Below are 15,174 nucleotides of genomic sequence, written 5' to 3'. Positions count from 1 at the left end.
TTCACTGAAGAATGGAAATACGCAGAAATTCTATTAGGTGGAACGTTAAACTAATAATATTTCGTCTCTCTTTCTCTCTCTCTCTCTTACGAAGGGCATGATGTCTCAATGATTGCGAAAACTATTATTTAACACAAAATGATGTTCTTATTCCGTATCAAATACGAAAACTCAATTTAGAGGTACGTTCAAATCAGTTTAACGTACCATGACTATGCCCATTATGCTGAGGGAGACGGGTGATTAAGACAAATGAATGAATGAATGAATACTTAGTAGGATGAGAATGTATGAGTAGATCATGAAAACTCACGGACACGATGTTCGGAGAACGAACTAGGGACTGCATGCACTTTGCCACAGTACACGACAATTAGTAATAAAAAATTATAAGCTTATTTGATCGGAGATCGAACTAGGGACCGCATGCACTGGGTTGCGGAACAATGCTTTACTACACTAAGTATTCATCTGAAAGAATAAGTCGTTGCTTTATCACTGAGCCACACACAAACTTTCACATATTTCTTACGTTCAAAACGTAAGAAAATATTTCAGTTTAACGTACTACGATTATGCTCACTTGGTGATAATACAACGTCTACATCTATGTCTCTATGAAGACGTCGTATAAAACAGGTATTACTCTCACGAGTATAAGAAATATGTAAATTTGTGAATATGTTGTACGTATTTATTATCTTTATCAATTCTGATATGTCAGTGTAAACTCAAAGATTTCCCATTAACCTTGTTGGCATAATCGTAGGACGTAAAACTCAAAGATTGCATTTCATTGTTCAAAGATTTCATTTACAGACAGAAAGATAGACAGACCTTGTTGGCTTTATTGTGGGACGTAAAACTCAAAGATTTCATTTCATTGTTCAAAGATTTCATTTACAGACAGAAAGACAGACAGGTATGCATCATATTATCAAAATTAAAACACCAAGTTTTGCCTCAGCTGATATGTAATTGCAATGCGAAAACATTCAAGAATTCCATCTTATCATTTTCTTAGAAATCAACTTACAACGAACAGAAGCATCATACAAACTCGCTTATATGTATGTGTTTTAACGTTAGAATTTCATCTCTATCAAACACGGAAAACACAAAGCAAATACATTTTCTGGAGGGCATCTTAGCTCGGTGGACGAGTTTCTTACCATATTTTTATACTTTTTTCATCAGGGTCCTCGGTGGTTCACTGATAAAGCGTTCACTTCTGGTCCATAAAGTGGGGGTCCCAGGTTCAATATCCTGTAGCCACCAGATGAACTTTATGATGGACAAACACAGTGTACGTGGATTTCCTCTGGGTTCTCCCGGAGCGTTCATTTGTGATGCGTGAGGCACCGTGTTCCAAATCTGCTCCAGACAAAAGAACTTCATGGTGGACAAACACCGTATGAATGGATTTCCTTGGGGTTCTCCCGTTTACCATTAAATAGGACCATATCCACCATTTAATATGAGAAGGAGGAGAAACAACCATGTTTCGTCTTGTTTATATATGTCCTATACACTTACGATTATGCTATCAGTTCAGTAAATTCAAGATCGTGCATGTTACGTCCAAATAAATCAATCTTCATTCCTTTATATATTAAACATATATTTCCATTTTTCCAAATACGATGCTAATGCATCTGGAGGTTGTACATAATAGCACATACGTAAATTATTTGTATAAATACATATTGTTTTGATAACTTTAGAATATGTACATGTACTTTTTACAGTTATATACAAAGAAAAAGTATGTAATGGAACTTTATTCAAGTTTCACTTCAAATTGTATCATATTGAAAATTAAGTTCCTTATTGCAACTTTTACTGGCATTTTAATGTATATCATCATTCGGAGCACTACGAAATACTTGCATATCAGAGCACTTTTCCTGTATTTGTTTAATAAAAGCATATCCCTTCTTAAGGTAAAGAAATGGACAATTAGGAAACCATTTCGCATGTTCTATCCATGGAACATCGTTATCAGTCCAATCTTTTAATCCACCAGCACAATAGAAGCATATAGTTTGGTCTCTTTTCTTCGTGTTAAAAAATCCAGCATCATTTAATTGATCCGGGCATTGTTTTGATGAAATAGGCCAGTGTTCGAATGTTCTTAAACGTAATTCCTTTGTACAATACTGATTATATTGAGGTGCAAAACATTTATATGCACCACTATATGGTAATTCTGGCTTTTGTTGGAATGGTATCCTCTCAGATACAGAATTTGGTCGCAGTTCCATTCTTAATCTTCCACTATTCGTATTTTTCTAATCGTCTGCTTAAATGAAATCTTACTTACGTTTCTATGTTCAATTATGTTCGAAATCTATGGAAGTCAATATTATAAAGTAACTTATGCATTACACAGTCGTGTTATTTCAGCAGATGATCAACAGAGACTAATGACACTATGCATACAAAAATATATATGCACACATGCAGGATGCAGGAAGGGATGACGGAGAGGAAATCATGTTTCATCTTGTTTTCTACATGTACCATGCACTTACGAAAGACCACGATCGTTTGGGATCCGGGTTCGATTCTCGATGAGAAAGCATTCTTTTTTCATACAAGGATTAATTCAACTCTAAATCTTAAAGTACAGGTATTGTGTTCGATTCCTGTGAGAGAGACCTTTCAAAATGAAAGCATATTTAGTGTCCGAGTTCGATTCTCGATGACAAAGCATTCAATACTTTAAGACAATGTTCCTCTGGGGAAATCGATTTCGATGATGTGCAAGTCAGCCGAAAATGTTTATACATGTCCCATATACTTACGAAAAACCGGGAACCTTCGGGGTCCGGGTTCGATTCTTGATGAGAAAGCATTAAATATTTTCAGGCATTAAGTTAAAACGATCCTTTCTTTCGTGAAAACGAAGTGCTATATACGTGAAATTCTTTTTTTTTATGCAAGGACTAGTTAAACTTTAAAATCAAGAAGTACCAAATTCGATCCCAGCTCCATACCAAAGTAGATTTTTGTGTACAGTCTTTATTTCATAAGTTAGCGAAGCTACAATCAAGGTTAGTTGTCTGCTTCACTTTCAGTCCCAAAATAATAATAATAATAATAATAATAATAATAATAATAATAATAATAATAATAATAATAATAATGTGATGCTGTATTTTTTAAATTTATTTTTATGGTTGTTATTTATGTTTTAATAGAACTTTGGTCCGGGTTCGATTCTCGCTGATAGAGAGGGAGAAAGGGAGCATTGAACACTTGAAAGCATTATAGTGCTTCGAAATGAAGAGCTTTGAACAATGTACTTATCATATGCTACGCTAAAATCAATACGTGATTTTTTTTTCATGCAAGGATTAATTCAACTATAAATCGTGAAGTACTGGTCTTGCTTTCGATTTCAATGAGAGAGCTTTCAAAATGAAAGCATATTTAAAGTTCAGGTCCGAATCTCGATGAGAAAGCATTGAATATTTTAAGACATTAAGTATGCTCTTCGGTTTCCCAGGAGGAACGAGTCGGGGAAAGACGAAGACCAATCAAATTGGAGGGCTTCGATCACTGAATATCAAAGGATTGGGGGTAAAGGTCTAAAATAGATATTCAATACATAATGAAAAGACGAAAATCAAATAATCAATTGGGAAGCTTCGAAGTGATATTCAATCAATTGGGAAGCTTCGATCGTGATAACTGATAGGACTCTCATCAAAAACCGATACCCATCCAAGATTATGAGCATCCAAGACTATGAGCATAGCAACACCCGGTTCCCACAACAAACATAACGAAAAGACGAACATCAATCCATCAATCAATTGGGAAGCTTCGATCGTGATAACTGAAAGGACTCTCATCGAGATCCGATAGCCGTTCAAGAGTATGAGCATAGCAACAACGACGGCCGCTTACATTCTTCACAGGAGGGATTGGAGGGGTTTGGGGATAAAGATCTACCTATGCTATGCAAAGTAGCTATTCAATACATAACGAAAAGACGAAAATCAATCAATCAATTGGGAAGCTTCGATCGTGATAACTAAAAGGACTCTCATCAAGATCCGACAGCCGTCCATGAGTATGAGCATAGCAACAACGTCCGCTTACGTTCTTCGCAGGAGGGAGTGGGGGTGGTTTGGGGGTTCAAATCACCAACCAATACACGACAAGAACACGAAAAAGGCATGTTTTATCTTCTTTCTACATCTGGTAGGCGTCCAAGACTATGAGTATAACAACAGCGCGTTTCCACATAAAACATTTTCCCACGCTTTCCTGTGGTACCCCTAAAAGGCTATGAACATAACGACTAAAGGCTTGCCGAAACTTGCCTCCGAATTCTAGGAAAACATATCGAATTCTAGGGAAAAAGATTCCCACGCCCGACCCAAGTTCAATATTCCTACTACTTTCTTAAGAAAATTTAGAAGAATATGGTAGGAAACTGAAAGTATTTAATACTTTATTTGACATTTTTACAGACATTACTAATGTAAGTGAATGATGAACTTTTGTACATTGAACAGGAGGGACTAAGCTTGATGTCATGTGTTTAGTTTATGATATGAAGACTTTAAAACTTTTGTTTAATCATTTACTTTAAATGAAAAACATCATATGATATTGTATACAAAATGGATTGAATTAAGCGCGTACCAACGAGAGGGATTATCTGGACGCGAACCATATTTAAAACTTTATAACCCAACAAACATTTCAACACTTTCTTAACAAAGTTATGGTTGCAGTAGGAGAGAAATGCGTGATATACTGTAGAAAATTCGATGTTAGAGTACCCTTGGACTCTTTTTGTCCTATAGAAAGAAGTTAATGTACTCTTTTGCTGACAATATTAATGACAATATTGTAAAATTATGTGTCGTTTTATTTTAACTAGAATAATGTTACTTCAATAAAGCTTAAACGCAATGTCTGTTAGTGCTGGATCCGCCCTCCAACAAATTTCAGGATTTGCAGATCCTTACTTGGTATATGCTTTTTAAAAAGAATAAACATTGTATGGAAACCTCTTAATACCCACAGTGAGGTATAGACGGATATGGGAAGAACACGGTGACTCAGTGGTAGAACGACAATTTTCTATGTTCATGATTTAAAACCGACCAAGTGAACTTTGTGGTGGACAACATTTTTTTTCTCCTGGTACTTCCATTTCCTACAATATATATTTATTGTCTTCATTAGATTATCCGATGTTTCTTTCTTCAAGTAATAGTATCATTACAAGGCTATGATCATACCTTATTGAAGACTTAATTTACTTCGCAATTTCTATGGAAACAATAAAAAAGTTTACTTGGGATGGATTGATTTCTCATGGAGGAAATGTCAGAATCCAGATGAAACTTGTTTACATGCTGTGTGCCAAAAATAATGAGCCCTTGGCGAGCTATGGTCGAACCATAGACCCATCATGCGCTAGATGTGAATGATTTTGAAGGCGATGAAGAATATTTTATAATCCCACAGTAGTATAAATAATTGTTTGGGATTCTTAGTATACTATGTGATACACAGATTACATGAAATTTATTGTGTTCTTTTTGAACTGATGTTTAAGAGGACCAGAAGGATAGATTTCAAGAACTACCTATGGTTCACGAATTACAGTTTTAATTTTACAGCTATATACACTTGCATTCAAAATTATAGGACCATTCGATGGTTGCATAAGACTCTTGTTGGAATAAATGTTTTCGCTGAATCCTTTTTAAAATTTAATATAAAACTTTAAACATAATGAATAAAATAAGAACATGCTGAGGTGAAATAAACTTGAAAACTCCCATCGTGCAAAAGAATTAAGGAAAATAGTCTCTGTTTTCAAACTGAGACTATCCATGGTTGAGATTGACCACCAACTATAATGATTCTTGTTTCTCAGATGATGAGTTCGTATGCTTATGGCAGTAGCTAAAACTGGAAAAGTGAACCAGGTAGTATTTGAAAAATGGTATTACATAGTTCAATCTCAGAACATGTGCAATTGTGATAGGCAAAATTTCCATCGGTAATGGTGGTGGACTAAAACAATCTCACGACACATCTGTTGGTATCAAAATTACCGATACATCCACTTTCAAAAAAAAAACGAAATGTTTCTTTATCTTTACTCTTAATACGTATTTGTAATTTCATCGGAACAAGCATTCATCTTAAAATATAATAAACGAACGAACTATCTAGTGGCATACAGGTGTAGATGAAAAGTTTATGTATTGACTTTTTGAACACGAGTTGTGTGCGAGTAATTCAATTTTATTTAACTTTTAATATTAAAGTTATAACTATTTTAGTTAATATTAAACATTTTTAATTTGTCGGCTGCATAATCTTCTAGGTGCCAAAGTCAAATAGTCATAATCATTATTTTTATATACGCAAAATGTGTCTGTCCCTCCAACACGCTAGTTTCCATCGTTCACAGTCCTACTAATAGTGATCGCCAATGGTGACGGTTACATTGCACTTAATGCTATGAGTTCTAAAGTAAAGCATTTTAACCAAACTTTACGATAAAAGAGCTATCTCTTGTTCAAAGCTATTGTTTCCATCTGCATATAAGACTAATCCCAATAAACCAGGCGCACCATTACTATCACAATCTGCCCTGTCAAATAATTGTCCGTCTCTTGAATTGCCTTAAAAGTGTCGTTACCTAAAGGTTTAAAAATGTCCCTAACGTATGTTACGTGTTATGAGATACATCTTCCTTACTAGTATGTATGAAGTTAAGTAAACATCTAGCTTTGTATAAAGAGTTTCAAAAAGTATAATTCTCAAATAACTGCTACAGTAAGTTTCTTTCCTCGTTCATAGACATTAAATAGCACAGATCATAAAAAGTCACTTCTGAAACGAAATGCTTTCCCTCATTCAGAAAGTATTTCTAGTTTAAACATTGTGTGTAAAGTTCTCCCGTTTCCGCCCACAATCTCGTTCCTCCAAATTATAAATGCGTACTTTATTCATTACTCTTCTTTATCCAAAATATAATACATAAAAAGCTATGGTGGGTACGCAATACAGCGTTCGCCTCTGGTACATGAGGTTCTTGGTTCGATTCCAGCTCGCTCCAGTCTCTCGGACACGCTATTTCCCATAGTTCACAGTCATGTTAATAGTAACATCCACTGCTGTTGGATACCTAAACTGTTTAAATGTCAAATTGTCCCTAACGTATATTACGTGTTATTAACTATATATTTTTACTAGTATGTAGGAAGTTAAATAAACATCTAGTTTTGTATAAGAGTTTTAAAAGTATAATTCTCTAATAACTGCTACAGTAAGTTTCGTTCCTCCTTCATACACATTAAATAGCGCTGATCGTAAAAATAATTCACTTCTAAAACTAAATGATTTCGCTCATTCAAATGTACTTTTGTTTAAATATTATGTGTGGAGTTCTCCCGTTTCCTCCTACAATTCCACCGTTTCCACCAAATTATAAATGCGTACTTTATTCATCACTATCCTTTACCTAAAATATAATACATAGAAAAGCTATGGTTGGTACGCAATACAGTACTCTTTCAGCTTAGCCAGTATATTCATTAGATGTAAAACATAATAACTTTTATGTAAATATTTCAATATTTATGTAAATATAATTACCCTAGGGTCATATTTCGCCCATCATTCTCTTCAGAATAGAACTGCCTTTCAGGCGGTATGACTCACGTCTCTCCATCATGTATCTAAGGCGGCAAAATGATTAAAAATGGGATTTTTTGGGTCTTAATGCCCTTTTTTCAATATTTAGCCCCCTTGGACCCCCCTGTTTTATCGCAGAAAAATGAAAAAATCTGGTAAATACTACTCAGTGGGCTAAATGTTTATGCACAATTCCAATTTTCCAGGTGCAAAAGTAAGCCCGCCAAAAAATATACCGACAATGTCCCATATTCCCGAATACAGAGGGAAATTTTTAAACATTCCCAGAGAAATCCCTAATTACCCTAGTGTCATGTTTCACCCATCATGCTCTTCAGAATAAAACTGCCTTTCAGGCGGTACCATCTACTTGTCCCCATCATATATCTAAAGCGGGAAAATCCCGTGAAAGTGACTTTTTGTAAAAATTTCTCTTTTTCAATGTTTAGCCCCTCTGTACCCCCCTGTTTTAACGCAGACATCTGAAAAAAATCTGGTAGATACTACTCTGTAGAGTGAATGTTTTTGCATAATTTCTATCTTCTGGGTGCAAAAATAAGCCAGCAAAAAATAATACCGAAAATGTCCAATTCCCCTATACAGAAGTATATTTTGATAAAAATTCGCTGACACTTCCCTGATTACCTTAGGGCCATGTGTCGCACATCATTCTCTTCAGAATAGAACTGTCTTTCAGGCGGTGCCATTCTCTTGTGTCCATCGTGTATCTAACGCGGGAAAATGAGAAAAACAATATTTTTTGGGTAAAAATATTCCTTTCTTCAAATTTTTTACCCTCTGGACCCCCATGTTTTAATGCAGAAATCTGAAAAAGTCTGGCAAATACTACTCGCAGGACTTCATGTTTGTGCAAAATTCCAATCTTCTACGTGCAAAAATAAACCCTCCAAAAATACTTTACATAACCCTCCCTAAAAAGTGTTACAAGAAAATATAAATTTTAGACTTATGACGTCATCACCTCCTATGTCTCGACGCAGGAAGGTGTGAAACCATACCCAATGTCTTCTATAATGTCTCCGGACTTGAAAAACAAAAAAACCGGACGAAAAAGTTCAAATAGGAGAGTTATAACACAATGTACCATGAAACACCCCGTATGGTACAAATTGTACCATGGGATCCCCAAAGGCTTAGTAGTCGTAAATAATAAATGTAAATATAATTCAGATAAAATACATATACTACAGAACACCATATGAAAACAAAAATATTAAATTTTACTATTCTTTTTGTATTGGGACAACCTGTAAAAAGAAAAATATGTTTAATAAAATTTCCTATTCCAATAATATTACACTAGTTAACAAATTTAAACTTTTTGTTTGTTACGTCAGAAAAATCACCTGATCTTAAAGGAACTTTTTGCGCTGAATTCGAATATGCACTCGGTTTCTCTCCATCACGTACAGTTTTCCCGTAACAGAGGGATTTTCGGGAAATTCCCTCAAAAATTTCCCTTTTTCAGATATTTTATTCCCCTAGCTCCTGTCCACTTACAAATAGTAACATAGAAATTATACCTAAGTATAATGTAAAATGTTTCCTTGATTTATATTTAATAAACCCTAAAAGTTTCGTAAAAATCGCTTTGTTCTTTCTAGAGAAATAAATATATTCGTATGTATACTGTGTGCAGTGTTTATTGCACCTGATAGTAATGCTTTCAGATCTCCTGAGTTGGGGTAGAAACGATTTGCTTTATTACTACAAACACAGACATAAAAATGAATATTTACATTAGTCAACAACACACTTGTATTGCTCGCTGTAAATTAGAAACGTGTATAAAAATAGAATACTTGCAACGTATATTTTTTTAAACGTACAGTATAAGTATATCTTAATACATATATATACAATTCTACAAGTTTTTTCGTTTTCTTCATGAAATGGTTATCAATATTTGTTATCAAATGTAACAGAATGCAAAGGAACTTAAACTTCCCGAGCCACCTACCAACTGGGAAGAGATATGGCCAAAAGACTCTGATGATGATCATGACCTTGATGAACCATCGACATCAACATGTACATCCAAGGATCCAACGTTCATCCCTGACTGTGTTCGCGAGCCACATTTCATCCGGCAATGTGAACTTAATGACCTAGTTTGTAATTTGCACTTGACAAAACAAGAGGCGGAACTTCTGGGATCAAGGCTCCAGCAGTGGAACTTATTGGATGTAGAAACGAACATATCACTGTACAGGAAAAGGCATGTTCAATTTTCAAGCTATTTCTCAATGCAAGATAATGTGTGCGTATGTACGGATATAAATCGGTTGATGGCGGAGCTAGGGATTCCTTACGTTCCAGAAGAATGGAGGTTATTTATCGACGCGTCAAAGGTCAGTCTTAAAGCTGTCCTTTTACATAATGGAAATAAAAAACCTTCTATACCACTTGCGCACTCAGTGAAGATTAAGGAATCATATGACACCATGTCAACTTTGCTAAATCTTATAAATTACAAGGACCATTGTTGGCAAATATGTTGTGAATTCAAGGTAGTTGGTATTTTATTAGGACTGCAGTGCGGTTGCACGAAGTACCAATGTTTTTTATGTTTATGGGATAGCCGAGCTGATGACAAACATTATGAAGTGAAGGAATGAAAACCTAGAGTGAATTACGTACCTGGAGAATGCAACGTCAAATACGCTCCTTTGGTAGATCCTAATAAGATATTACTACCGCCACTTTATATCCAGTTAGGACTTATGAAAAACTTTGTCAAAGCCATGGACACATTTGGTGAAGGTTTCAAGTATTTGCGAGATAAGTTCCCTAACCTGAGTGATGCTAAGATTTCAGCGGGAGTGTTTATTGGTCCCCAAATTAGGAAATTAATGCTTGATGATAGCTTTGACAGCAAGTTAAACAGTGCTGAGCTAGCTGCCTGGACAGCATTTAAGTGTGTTGTGCGCAACTTTGGGCAATAACAAAGATGAAGGTTACACAGAAATCGTACAGGACATGATACAGAAATACAAAGAGTTGGGTTGTAGGATGTCTTTAAAAATCCGCTTTTTGCACTCCCACCTCAGCTTCTTTCCTGCTAACCAAGGTGCTCTCAGCGACGAACAGGGGGAAAGATTCCACCAAGATATAATGGCAATGGAGAAAAGGTACCAGGGACGATGGGATCCTTCAACGATGGGGGACTATTGTTGGGGTCTTGTTAGAGAATGCAACATTTCTTACAAAAGAAGGAAGTAGTGTATGTTTTTGTAACCCAATGGAAGTTTCATATATTGTGATAGTTTTGATTGTCTTTTCATGACCTTTTGGTACATTTGTATTATTGTTTATTGTAAATTGTCACACTTGTAAATTATATTGTATTATATTTTATATATGTGTTTGTGGTAATAAAGCAAAACGTTTTACCTCAATTTAAGAGATCTGAAAGCATTACTATAAGGTGCAATAAACAGTACACACAGTATACATACAAACATATTTATTTCTCTAGAAAGAATAAAGCGATTATTACGAAACTTGGAGGGTTTGTTAAATATGAATCAAAGTATACTTAGGTATAATTTCTATGTTAGTATATGCAAGGGGACAAGATCTTGGGGTGTAAAATAAAAGAAAAGGGAAATTTTTGAGGGATTTTCCCGAAAATCCCTCTGTTACGTGAAATCGTACGTGATGGAGAAAAAACGAGTGCCTATTCGAATTCAGCGCAAAAAGTTCCTTTAAGAGCAGGTATTTCCTTTTATGTAACAAAACCTTTGTTAACCAGTGTCTCCATGCACAAAGTACTGACGGTCTTGGCTCCTGTCGCTAGTTCGGGCGTCATTAAAATTGCTACCTACCGTTTCCCTTGGATGCTGGCTTCCGAAGAACTCCCTAAGAAAACAGCTGATAACAATTCTGGTCCAAGCTCATACCTTGTTCAGGCGCAGATTGACAATGTTGAAATATAACAAGTGATTTGGAATGAGCAACGTTGGTGCTTTTGAGACTCAGTTTGTATTATACTTACTTTTACGCATGCATACGTATACATATACAAAACTGGCAAGCCGACTGCTCGCATGGATTCATACACACATGAATGAAGATGATAATGTTTCCTTAAGAAAATTCTTAGTTATTAAATATGAATATATGTGTGTAGGGAATGGAATAAGAAATATATATTAACAACACACAAAATTTTCACTTTACAGAGTTAAATGCTCGAACAGAAGAAGTTGCACTGATGGAATCAAATAAACGAAATACTGAAAATAAAACACTTAATGCTGCACGATAGGTATGCGCACACTATATAAGGACACTAGAAACATAGCCCTTGTATTGATACCACTTGCACTATAAATTTACTATTCGCACTGAGATGAGACTTTCACTGTGTAATTATGACAAGGGGAATGGGGATATACGTGAATCACTGATAAAGTTTCTTGACTCCCAAGAAATGCTTCATGTTCAGAAGATAATCGTTTACTTTTTAACTTTGCATGAAACTAATATTCCTCTTACATATTTAAGTTTTTGTTGCACTTGTTTATATTAATATACTGACACAACGTTCTTCCTGATTATTTGTTCATACTTTCTACGAAGACTTGGGCGAACTCCTCGCTTCTACTCACGCTTGGGAACAACCCGTTCGCTATTCTTTGGGTTGGTAGTGCGTTGTACAAAAAATAAAGAAATGCCAAAGTTTTCTGCATTCATACACAATTCCAATATGACGACGTTATAAAGGAGAACACCGGCAACATTTCTTTCGGTCCCGTGTTAACGAAATTTAGAAGTAATAGTTAAAAAAGTGTTGCAGTCTGAAGAAGTAGATTCTTTCCATGACTATTAGATTTTGGTACACTACTATTATACGTAAAACAGTGCGAAGGAGCGAACGTTGGTAATGTGTGAATGAGTCACTTTACCAACGACTCCTGCGAGCCATGAACACTGTTCTCACGGTAGGAAGGGTGACGTAATATGAGTATGTGGGAACACGACAGACGAAAATTCGTTCACACACAATATCAACTTTGTGTCCAAAAATATTCCCAATTTTAATAAACGTTGCTATGAAGAAAATATATATGGAACAGTCACGGTAATGAAAACTATAAATTGGTAACTATTTTTAGAGAAAGGAAAAAGTGAATTGGCTGCTACGAAGCACTTTGTCCAGACGATAAGCGTTGTATTAAAAACAACAAGTTCTTTGTTCCACCGCAAGAAGCGATAAGAACGACTGAAGAACACCTGCAGACAAAGAAAGAGTTGAAGTTCTCACCAAAAGAAAAATACTGTTCTTTTCTATGGGTAAAATTATAATTTCTTTGCGTGAATAAAAGTTAAAAAAGAAATACACTGTTCGTCCAAAACCGTAGTTTTTTGCCCGGGCTGACGGTCACAAAAGGGACTCAAACAATGTAAGCAGGACTCTTAACAACGGACTCAACTCCAAATGTTGTCATTTCCTCACTTTCTCAACAGACCCCCTGTCAGAGCCCCAAGCTTAGTATTGTAAACCAGCTCGTTTTTTTTATTTGAATCATTTTTCTTATCGTTTGTGTATTTGCTGAAACGGCATTTATAGTTTTCTTAAAGGTCCCGCGGAAAAGAGAGAAGTACATGACTCCCAAAATTCTATGACAAATTAGACATATGAAGAAGTAAGTAAGCAATGTGTTATTTGAGGGTTAAAAGGGAGTTACCATGGCCCCGTATTTTAAAACGTTTTCGCTTAAAATGTAAATTTCAATGAGCTGTGTTCATGACACCACTTTTCATTACTGTACCTACTGCTTCAAGATCAAATTAGGAGTCAAAATCAAAAAGAAGGAAATTTTTGGACCAAGCGGACCAGTGACGGACTGCAACGAAATAGATGCTATTCTATTCGTGTTCACACGAACATGAATAGTTGATATGTAATTTTCCCGAAAATTTTACTTTAATTCCTAAAATTAACGAATATCCGGGATTTTGGGCAATGTGAACCAGTGACACAGTGGGACAGAGTTTGTGTCACTCCATTCGTATACGCATGCAAATGAATAACTAATTTTCCATTTTCCCGAAACTGATTTTCCATTTTGACTCCGAAGATTAATGAAAATTTGGAATTTTAGATCTTGGATTTTCGTTAATTTTCCGGATCAAAATTAAATTTTCGGGAAAATGGTATATCAATTATTCATGTACGTGTGAATACGAATCTAATGTCATTCGTTTCGTCCCAGTCGGTCACGGGTTCGCATTGCTCAAATGGTCCCACTTTTAGTTTCTAACCTCTAATTTGACCTTAAAGCGGCCGGTTCTAGAAATTCAGTGATTCCATTCGACAAAGCTCATCTAAATCTACTTTTTAAACCCGCCCGTAACTTCATCTTAACCTTATTTTAGTAAGATGCTCAAATATTATTTTTTATTTTACCTAAGTAAGCTGTTTCGCAGTACAAAGATGAGGTTGCGATCGCCCCCTTTTACAACCCTTATGGACGCCCATAACTGTTTCAAATAAAATAATTAGCTATTGATTCGATGTTATATGAACGTCATTCATTCCTTTCGTTTTTACAGTTGAACAAATTTATGTTCCAAAGATTTGAAACAGAGGATACCTCAAGATGGTTGACCTTCGGATTAGAGGATGTTGCTTTGCCTTTAGCTTATGCAGTGGCATATATATGATATGCATACTGGGAGTGGTAATTTTTTACACAGTAATATACCTAATAACTGTATTAGAAGACTAAGACTAATTACGTAAGCACCCATCTTGTAGGTAGTTCTTATGATTTCCCGAAGAGTAAATACACGGTCGTGGACAGCTAATAAGGGAAACTTGTTTATGTTCGATACCTTTGATTCTATTGAAAATTAACGAACATAACCCTAGTAACAGACACAAATTGCAAATCGCTTGCTGTAAGCTTGAATTGCAAGTCGGCCAAGTTTCCATCCAGTTTGATAGGAAAAAGTGCAAGCAAGCAACAAGCTGGATACCAGTAACGAAGTTACATAGGGACAACCTTGCATTCGGTGTCCCACTCAAGCTTGATGCAATTGTTTTACAAGTCAATTCAATTCAATAGGCCAATGAAAGGCCAGTGATGCTATAACACTCTGCGAAGAGTCTAAAGCATCGCTTGCGAGCACAACAAAAGGCAGATAGTATGAAAGCATGCGTTTCAAGTGCAAGCGTAAAAAGCCAAAAGCTAAGCAGGCGCCAACTGGCCGAAGGCTTTCTTGCTACTAGGGAAGCTGGTGATCAACTAACAAAAATAGCTTGATTTTAAGGCACAAAACATCGTAGAGGCAATATACAAAATATTTGTAAGTAATACACACAGTTTCTTTAAAACAAAGTATCTCAATGACAAAAAGCAGATGATATACAGTTTCCGTGCACAGCAATGGGTGATATACAGTTTCTGTGCATAGAAATGGATTATATACAGTTTTTGTGCACAGTACTCGAGTGGGTCGAAT

The sequence above is a fragment of the Thermobia domestica genome, chromosome 4 (assembly GCF_964235325.1).
Source record: "Thermobia domestica chromosome 4, izTheDome1.hap1.1, whole genome shotgun sequence".
NCBI classification, from domain to species: domain Eukaryota; kingdom Metazoa; phylum Arthropoda; class Insecta; order Zygentoma; family Lepismatidae; genus Thermobia; species Thermobia domestica.
This window is presented reverse-complemented; position numbering follows the sequence as displayed.